The sequence below is a fragment of the Canis lupus genome, chromosome 11, assembly GCF_011100685.1.
Source record: "Canis lupus familiaris isolate Mischka breed German Shepherd chromosome 11, alternate assembly UU_Cfam_GSD_1.0, whole genome shotgun sequence".
Classification (NCBI taxonomy): domain Eukaryota; kingdom Metazoa; phylum Chordata; class Mammalia; order Carnivora; family Canidae; genus Canis; species Canis lupus.
In genome coordinates, this window is record NC_049232.1 from 71756755 (window position 1) to 71765689 (window position 8935).

Below are 8935 nucleotides of genomic sequence, written 5' to 3' on the forward strand. Positions count from 1 at the left end.
GCTGCCCCTCCTCCTGCTTGTGCTCACTTGTTCTCTCAAATAAATAAAATCTTAAAAAAGAAAAGCTACTCCTTGACACATGGACTGGATTTCAACTAATGATACTGGTGGTGATGATAATAAGAATCATACTGATTTTGTCTTATTCAAAATCTTAAAAAGATTTGTGTATTTATTGGATAGAGAGCAAGAGAGAGTGCAGAGGCGAAGGGCTGAGGGAGAGTGAGAGAGAACCTTAAGCAGACCCATGCTGACCATAGGGCTCGTCATGAGGCTAGATCTCACAACACCAAGATCACAATGCCAAGATCACGACCTGAGCCAAAACCAAGAGTTGGATGCTTACCTGACTGCACCACCCAGGTGCCCTTATTTTATTTCAAAGGTTTAAAACCTTCCTTGTTAGTCTTGTTGTCTCTCTCCTTGTTCATCTTTCATCCCCCAGGCATTCTGTGATGGTTCTCCCCTCTTCTATGTTAAAGGGTTTCCCCATTGTCTATCTACTTATTTGTTGGTTTGGTGTATAAATACAGTGTATAAATATACAGCTTGGATTAAAAAAGAAACCTGGATTTAAGTTCCATCTCTTTCAGGTTTAATTGTATTAGAAACCATATTGGTGAGCTCTTAGTTTTCACAAAGAAAATATGGAAACCAGAGCTTCCTTTCTTGGAAACTTGACTCCATAAAAGAGACAAATGGTGAGGCATGGCCAAACCATGGGAAGTTGGTCCAGTTAAGCTTTCTAGAACTTGACCCAATTATCAAAGTATTTTTTTGTCCTCGCGGTAATGATAGGATTGGTAGTGACATGAGATGATGAAGACATGCTGTGGGCCAGCATTTTTAGAGCTAGATCCTGAATTATTGACTTCTCTGTGTGTGCTTTTTCTTTCTCTTTGATTCCTTGCTGTTGACTGTCCACTTTTCCTCTGTACCCCCTTATTGCCAGGTCTTTCATCTTCTTAAATAAATTAGCTCCCATGCTATGACCCCAGAACTCCTCTCTTTACCTGCCAGTTGACTATATTAACTGTTCAGAAGCAGGCATCCTGTTTCCATGGGACTGATTTGCCCCTATCTGCAGTTTGTGTTGGCATCACCTAAATCTGCTGGTGAGACTAGTTAGATGGACTTAAACTCACCAGACAGACCGTAGTTAAGTTCACAGACTGAATCTCTATCCCTGCCATGTTACTTCCTATTGATCACAGGTGGGAGTATAGATATTTCTCTGCACTCTACCCCCACCTTGACCAAGAAGACTAAAACAAACTTTAACACGGATGCTGTGTTGAGTCCCATTTTCCCACATGAAGGACAGAACAACTCAAAACACAGAATGGTGACCCTATCACTGCCTCCCGTGTAAAGAGAGATAGGTGAGCTTAAAGATGTTATAGATCAGCACTGAGCAACCTACAACCATATGCTGCCCCCAAGCTTTGCCATATGGCTCTGAGTCTAATTTCAAACTCACTTTTCAGCACATTTAAGGGTGAAGGAGTTAGATGGAAAAGGGGGGCCTCTGTGGAAACCACCTACCACAAGCAGAAGAGAGATTTTAGAGTGGCCAATCCTCTAGCATGTGTTCTCCAGCTGGACTGGGACCAGAGGCAGAAGCAAAGGCTTGTGATTGGTGGAAATAAAGCAAAAGCTGTTGAGAGGCCCCAAGGCACCTGGGGTCTTATCATGCAACCCTGACCAAGGACTCCCAGACCACCTTACTAGAAGGAAACGCAGAGAGCATTCACTTCAGTTCTTAGAGATTGACCTTGAGCATGACCTTGAGCATCATATTGTGCTTTGTTGTAGTGATTTGGTTTGGGGTAATTGTGTTATCAATAATTTTCCAATGTTTAGTTTTTAAAAATGTATTCTGCTATCAAGTGTATGCATTTATTTTCCTCTCTCTCTCTTTTTCTCCCCTCCCTCCCCTCTCCTCCTTTCCCCCAACTCTCCTCCTTTCCCCCATCACCTCATCCCTCCCTCCCTCTCTTCCTTCCTTCCTTTCCTCCTTACTATTTCTTCCTTCCTTCTTTCTTTTCCTCCTTCTACCATTATTTCGTTTCCCCCCCTACACGATGTAGGGGAAATGCTATGTAAAATACATACATGTGCAAAGTAAGCTTCCTGCCCTGGAGGAGTTCCTGGTTTTGAGGGGGCTTATGAACGATGATAAAATGCCTTTCTACACAGATAAGTATACATAAGGACCAGGGCAATATTTCTAAAGAAATTCAGAGCAAAATAAAGTCACTTTGACCTGGTATATGGAAGTATGTGGAGCTGGGGACAGGGGATGCTGAAGAGGGAACCAGAGAAGCAGGTGGAGGTCAGTTTTGAGCTGATCTGGAATATTAGAAGACAACTTTTCTCCCCACACAGCCTGAGCCACCACCTTCTTTCCATATTCAATTCTAGCAAGGCCCAGTTAAGGTGATATATGCTCCTTTCTTGAAGGAAATAGGTTGTGGGAATCAAACCCCAACATACAAAGTTAGTGGGAGCGCCATCCGCCATTTACTTTGTATCTCCTCAAGTCATGGGAAACTAACTCAAAGATGTAAGATATTACAAAATCAACCCAGAATAAGCTGTCTGTTATCAGAAGGGTGGATTGAGTGTTACTCTTCCACAAGCAATGAGAAATTTCCACCAAGTAATAACATAAATCAAAATAATACTTCTTAAAGTCGCCATGGTCTGAGCCCACATTATCACATTTTTCCCTTATGAGAACCATTGTACAGAGAAAGAAACTAAGACTTATTGAATTTAAGTGACTTGGTTGAAGTCACACAGCTGGGAAGTGATGAAGTATTAGAAGCGAAGATTCCCAATAGAATGCACAGCCCATGCATTTCAGTTATTATTTCATGCCAAGTCATTGAGATTATTCCTTTATTGAGTCATTCAGGAGACAGTCGATGGCTATTTACTCTGAGCATTTCCCTGTGCTGAGCTCTAAAGGAGCTGAAGATGAAAAAAGCATGGTCCCTTTGGCATAGATCAAAAGGGCAGAATCAAAATAGAAACACAGTTATGTTTAGTATTCTAAACATATTTTTTAGTTACTCCAAACACAATCCCTTTCCACAATGTCACATCAAACCTTTTATTTCCTCTTCTCTCTGCATCTTCCTGGTCCCCGGAGCCTCAACCTTCTAAGACCAAGGCACTAAGGATGGTTTTTCTTTTTCTCTTTTTCCCCCTTTTCCTATTTGGACTCAAAGCAAGAAAGGAGACAAGTACTTATAGAAGCATAACATATAAAATAAAAAATAATTGGGAAGAACGAGTTTCATCTTCACCATGTAAATATCCATCCTTTTGGTTTATTTTCATTATAATATTCCCTCCTTCGGTGATCATCTCACAAGGGTCTCTTTGTCCCATGCTCTTCTCCTTAAGATCTGCCGATGTCCCTTTCCCCTGCCAATCAACACCTCTAAGCGAAGCAGGGGAAAACAACTCACACTGAAGTGTGTAGCTACCAGAATGTCTGTGTTTGGGAAGAAGTGAAGGATCAAGGGTCTCCGGGGGTGGAGAAGATCACCCCTCACGAAGCCCAGGACTAAAACTGGGGATCTGTGGAGTGTCCCTGAGATAAGTTAATCCCACTAAGAATGTTGCCCTCAATTTTACCTGCCCCTTTCTCAAATAATAAATAAATAAATAAATAAATAAATAAATAAATAAATCATTTTGTTTTTTAAAAGAAAAAAAAAAGAAAGAAAAGGGTTATCTGCCCTTTCTATAGAAGACAGCCTATGACAACATATTTTGATCTGCTGTCTGCTGCAATCCTATACTAGACTTGTAGGTCACATCGTAACACACGACTGTGGACGGCATTTGCTTGTATAACCCAGGGCATGCATCTTTGGAAGAAAAAAGGTAAGAACATGAGTAAGTAGATATTATTGTCCAACTACTTGGTTGATTCTACAAGTTGCTTTCTTCTCCTTCAGTCTCCCACACTAGAGGAATGCAGGTGGCTAGCGATGATCAGGTAGGGAAATGATGGGGAAAATATGCAGACTGGGCAATTACACATATGGCCCTGAAAAGTACCTAGTGAATGCCCCGCTTGAGGTTCAAGAAACCTAATCTAATCCATACAAAGTCAAAAGTGTAGTAGAAGGAGAGACGGAGAGAGAGAATCTCAAGCAGACTCCCTGCTGAGCATGGAGCCCAATGCAGGGCTTGATTTCATGACCATGAGATCATGACCTGAGCCTAAAATCAAGAGTCAGATGCTTAACCAACTAAGGCGCCCAGGTGCCCCATGCAGCTGAACCTTTTCAACCTCTCTTTCCTCTTTTGCAAGGTTGCTAAGAAGAGGAAAATCTGACTGGCCAGCACTAAGGGGTGGGCTTACTATATTTAATCTATTCATTCTTTTATTCAACCAATTTTTATTGAGCACCCTTATTATGTACTGTGGAGCTACAGCTATGAATGTTACAGACACAATCCATCCTCTCGTGGACCGTATTAGCCTGTATATGAAATAAAAAATCAGTTACTCTTGTCACCCAAAATTATTAGTATAACCATTGATGCAACTAACATCCACTGAACTGGGTATCAGGCACTGTGCTAGGCACGGGGTGTGGACGTGGCTCAGGTTTGACCAGTCATCAAGGAGCTGAAAGCATAGTGAAAGAGACAAATAATGCATCCCTCCTGAGCGTGACAGACGGTTGCTAAGGGATCTTGAGGAGAGAGTGACAATGCCTTCACTGGGGAGGCCTGGGTAGGAATCAAGAAGACCCAAAATCTTTACAGTGGTCTACACTGCCCTAAGTGAACTGGATGGCTGTCTTTCTCTTCTGGCTTCCTTACCAGTTCTGGTAAATTTCCTGTTTGTAGACTTTGCATTCAATCATCCCTCCAACCCAGGGTTTCTTAACCTTGGTGCTATTGATATTTTAGATTAGGGGCTATCCTGTGCATTATAGGATATCTAGCAGCACCCCTGAACTTTACTTACTGGCTGCCACTAGCAACACTCCCTGCTCCCAAGTCATAACAACCAAAAATGTCTCCAGGGGCATTGACTGACGAAAGTCCTCTAGGAGTAAAACCACCCCCGGTTGACCACCACTATTCTAACTGGAATGTCCTTCCAGATATCTGCAGAGTTAGCAAACCCCTCAAGAATTTACTCAAAATGCTACTTTTTTCATACTCAGACTGTCCTATTTAACACTTCAGTACAGGGTCCTCCTCATGAGTTCAAGCCATATGTTGGACATGGAGCCTACTTCAAAAAAACACCACCACCCAAACAAACCAACAAAACCTTCAGTATCACTTACCATTTGCCCCACTGCTCTGTTTCAAAAATGTTCATCCCATACATGTAATAGTCTATCATGCCATGTAATTTGTGATTGTTATTGGCTCCCTCCTTGTTAGAACATGAGCATATGCAAGTAGGTGTCTATTTTGTTCACGGCTGTGTCCTTTTTGCCTAGAACAGTGGCTGGTGGACTTTAAGCATTCAGTGTATATTTAGTGAATGAATGAATGATAGTCAACATTTGTGTGAAACTGTAATGTATGTAGGTACATCCTCACCTACGTCTCAAGTAATGCTATCACTTAGGCCACAGCGTTCTTTCTATCATACAGTGAAGGAAACTCATGGTGTTAAAGATAAGTCTCGTGCCAAGGAATGATGATGCCAGAAAGTAAATCAAGTAATGAACTAATTTAAAATATAGCCCCCATCCCCCATCACACGGTGCTTTTCCAGAGTCTGAGTGAACTGGGAAATTTGGTGAGTAGTGAGATAGAACGACGAGGCGAGAGTCTCTTGGTGATAATGAACCTACCTCTGCCTCAGGTTCACGAGTAAAAGAGACGAAGGATTTTTCTAGCCTAGGAGAATGCACGGGGTTTACTGCAACACTTTCCTCCTAACCCACTTGCTATGACTCTCTGAATCTCTGCGTTGCTCAAACTTGGGCCCCGTGTGTCCCCAGGCGATATTAGGAGGTAGAAACGGAAAAGAAAAGGCCCAGGACAATCACCGAGTATCTTATAGGAGTCGCAGTACTTGGTATGAGAAGGTGAGGGGTGCCCTAAAATCCCAGCTCCCTATTAAAACCAGATGCAGATTCACTGTTCGTTGGTTCATTCATCAGCTACGTACTGAGTTTCTACTCAGGCACAGCAAATGTGAACATCCGATGAAGCCTCTACCGTCCTGGAGTGTGCGTTCTCCTGGTGGGGACAGACGATACCGAGATGGGAACTCAAAGTAATTTCTAAAATAACACAGGAAAGGTCATAACCATCTCAGGCTGGAGAGGAGTAGGTGCTACTTTCACTGTTTGCCTTGATAGCTCCTGGGGGTACTTTCACTCACCCTCGGTACTGGAGGTATTTGGCAGAAAATATTGAGACCTCCAGGGCAGTACTTAACGTCAGGACGCAGCCCCAGAGGCAGGAATTGAGTCACCTGGATCCAGCAAGTCTATGCCTCATGCTTCTGCTTAAAAGCAGCATTTTCTTTTTTTTTTTTCTTTTGTGCTTTAGATCACAGGGTTGTCGGTCCAGGGCACGTTAAAGGATGCACGACTGGTAATGGTATCCAAAGGTAAGAGAGTCGGTGGGACAAAAAAAGAAAGCATTGAGTATTCTCTGTCCCTTGTAGATGCAGTATACACATCAGCCTAGGATATGTTGTGAGTCCTGAGAAGATAAATCTCTTTATTCTCCTTTTAACAATTCGTTTCCTTTATTAACGTGTTTGTTGTTGCTGCTGGTCCCCTTAGTGACAAACTGTTCTTCATCGAATGTAAGATACCCCTTTGTGAGATGTACCATTACTTTATTGGCCGCTAAGAAAGAATAAAACAAATTATAATTGTAATATATTGTCAATTGTGAGACACATTGTGATTTGAGAGGTGTTAACATGTGAAAAAATGTGAAACTTGGAACCGTTGGACAGAATCAAATTGGGTTCTTTAGATATGTCAAACTAATTGGGCCTTTCTTCTCTGAGTCAGGCTATGTTGTGATTGTTCACTCCTATTATTTTATTTTAATTACCATAAACGAAAATTATAGGATACTAAGGTTGTGGCCCAGATAACTCTCTGATCAAGGATGATTAGTGTCCCCTTTCCGTTAACACAGAATTAGTGCTGCGGCGTGGTATCTACCAGGGACTCTGTGTGTGCATTCCTATGAGTTTTGGGTTCAGGATAGGAGGCTTGAAGCTTTGGAGACAGTCTCCCCTGGGTGTGGTCTTGGGACTAGGCCTGGTCAATGGAGTGAAAGCAGGGATCGTGCAGGTCACTTCTGAGCAGAGGTGTCTGAGCATCTATAGCTGAGCTCTTTTCACGTTCCACAGCAAACTTAGAGGCTGCGTATTGAATATGGCACCGTAATGAAATAAAAGGATCCTGGACCCATAAACCATTCTTGGAGTACCTCCAATCAGGAATATTCTCACTGAGCACTGCATGAGCAACAAATCAACTTGTATTGTTTTGAATCACCGAAGGTTGATACAGAAATTAGCCTAACCTACCACATAAGTCAGTTTTGCTCTTACTTTATTTCCCATGAAATACTCAGAACCTGCCAAATAATATCAAATATTTCTTCCAAAACTCCAATGAAGATGGAGATTCCTCAACTGATCGAATGATCATGGGTCCTGTGTTGACTTTGCTCCCCATGGAGTAGAAACACAAGTTGCCCCTGGCCAAGTCTCTACCATTATGCCTGGGGTGTTGTTATTACTAAAATGTAGTAGAAATCATGGGTCCAGGCATTTATCTCTTGTGTTTGATACACTGCCTGTCTACTGGCAGTAGACACAGTGTAGACACAGAACTGAGATCTCTTTGACTCGGGTCAGTAGATCACAGTGTGCTAATCCCATGAGATGGGGCGGGGGGGCATCTTTGCAAGGCACTATCATTACTCCTCCAGTCATAGTTAGGAACATTTTTCAGGAAGACTTCTATAAAACATCCATGAAACACAATCCAGGAGATTGTCCTGAACCTTTCCTCTTACTCCTCATCTTGACCATCATTGGGTTTTCTCTTTAGTGATGGGAAGAAAGCATATTTGCACCATTACGTACATATTACTCTATCTGCTTAAGTGTTGTGTTCTAGTAATGGGGTCTTCTTATGTCCGGCGAGAGATAACACACATGGCTTGTTTCTTAGAAGGCGGAGTGTGTGCATGTATGGTTGGTGGTAGAGGCATGAAGCATGAGGTCTAGGCAATACAGAGCATCGGAATATTTTTCACATGAAGTAATTCTATTTGCATTTTAGAAAGATTGCTTTGATTTCAGGCTAAGGGATGGATAAGAAGAGTTGAGACATTGGAAGAAATGAGCCTGGTCCCTGAGAGACCTGCTAATAGTGTATTCCACTAGTGTAGGCCGAGGGATGTAAAAGTGGTAATGATAATAGTAACGAAGACTGACGTTTTGGAATTATTTTGTGGATCAACTCTCTAAGAAATGGTAGAATGTTTTATTTTTAAATACAGGTTTTATTCTTCAGGTGTGGTGAGACCAACAGATCAAGAGATGACTGCCATTGAAAATAAGGTTCATGACTAAATAAATAAAATCTAAAAAAAAAAAAAAAAAAAAAGTTTGAAAATAAGGTTCATTATTCACGGTTCCCAAGAGGAGGGCTGCAGACCACACCATGCAGGGCCACGTGGGGAGAGGCGCCCATGGGGGGGGTCAGGAGGCAGATGGAGCCAGCAGAAGGCCCAGAGCCTTCCAGGTAGCTTCTGTGGGAAAGGGAAGGAGAGACAGGGCAAGTAAAATTCTGAAATTTGAGTAATTTCAGAAGGCTGTGGGGTTTTCTCTGTGGATCTGGTACCTGGCTCTGTGATGATTCTCTATTATTAGAAGAATATTGCCTCCTAGTATAAA